Here is a 1651-nt window from a genome sequence, read left to right as displayed (position 1 = left end):
GGTTTACATTTTGCATTTTGCACACATCCCTTTGCTGAGTGGGATAAAAGGCTTCATTTCTTGGGTAGACCTGAGGCCTCTTTGTCCATTCTATGCCTGCAGGTGTGATATCCATGCACCTACTCTGTGTTCACAGGTGTGGTTTGTTTTGCTGACAAAAAATGGCAGTGGTTTTTTTTTTTTTTTTGGTTTTTTTATGTACAGCCATTATTATATATCTGGTATAAATTTCACTTGGTGTATTCACTTTTTTTTTTTTTTTTTTTTTTGATATATTGTTGATGCTGAAAATATGTAGGTACTAGAGGTAAAACCTAAGGAGAAGTCGCTAGGAGTCGGTTCCGACTCCACGGCACATAAGAACAACAACAACAGAAGTAAAACAAGGCTTGAAATTTACAGCAGCAGACCTGTGAAAAATTCTTCCAGGTACCAAAAGACAAAATTGCAAAAGGAAGAATCACTTCTCATTGATGTAATTTCTCACATAACAAGAATATGCCTAATAATGGAGTATAAACAATTTTTATAACTACAAATGCACTGAACATTTTTTTCTTTGTGAAGATAATCACCTAAAATAAGAATTATCAGAATTCTTGTTTTTATAGCACATAACTGAAGCAATAATACAAATAGTGTCTGAGTGTGTGTATAGTGTATAGTGGTTTATGTTTACATAGCCCTTCTATCAAAAATAATAATAAAGATCAACAAAGCTAGAGTGAAGACTGAGTATCTTTCTATTATATGTATAGAATGATATTACAAAATCATTATTATATGAAAGGATATCAAAGAGTATGCTACCAGAACTATAAATGTATTATAGGTGTCAGTTAATGAAAAAGTACATTGGTTTTTCTAGCTTTTGTGGTATTTGTGGTATTAGACGACCCTTTTAAAATGAGTAATTTGTGTAATTTATTTTTCCATTCCATATGAATACATGTGTATCTAGCATTTTAGGCTTAATCTTGGATTATTTTTCTTTAAAAAGAGTCCCACACATTGTAAAAAGTTCAGATCCAAAAATCTGGATCTGTCCTTGATTGCCAACTACATGTCAAATACATACTCATTCATAAAGATACAATCGTGAATAAGACCAAATGCTTTGCCTCGATGAGCAAGTCTGATAAGGGAGACAGATGCACAACAGCAGAAATTTTTCTTTGGCATATGTAAGATAGATTCCCAACTCAATCTAGAAGGTTCAGGGAAAGCACTCTAAAAGAGATAACTAAGTAAGCTCTCTTCCTCTCTACCTCCTGTGACCTCTGACTTCCATAAAAAGATTGCAATCCAATAGCTTACTTGACACATGAGAAAACCTGAAGTTCCCAGAAGTTAAGTGATTTTCCCAAAATTGAACATCTTGTTAGTAACAGTGCAACTAGACCCCAAGTCTCAGGACTTCCAGCGTCATATGCTTATTATGTCATGTTATAACTGAATTACAATTTCCAGAGCATAAGCATTACACTCAAAACTTTGAGAATAGACTCTCAGTGCTGATCTCCAAAGCATTTAAACAAGGATGTAAGGGTAGTTTAGAAATGCTAAGCTTTTTGGTTTGAAACATCCACTAGAGGGATAAACTTCTGTACATATCTTAAACAAACAAACAAAAACCCACTGTGGAGTCAAT

The sequence above is a fragment of the Orycteropus afer genome, unplaced genomic scaffold, assembly GCF_000298275.1.
Source record: "Orycteropus afer afer isolate SDZICR_OR568_19922 unplaced genomic scaffold, OryAfe1.0 scaffold00412, whole genome shotgun sequence".
NCBI classification, from domain to species: domain Eukaryota; kingdom Metazoa; phylum Chordata; class Mammalia; order Tubulidentata; family Orycteropodidae; genus Orycteropus; species Orycteropus afer.
This window is presented reverse-complemented; position numbering follows the sequence as displayed.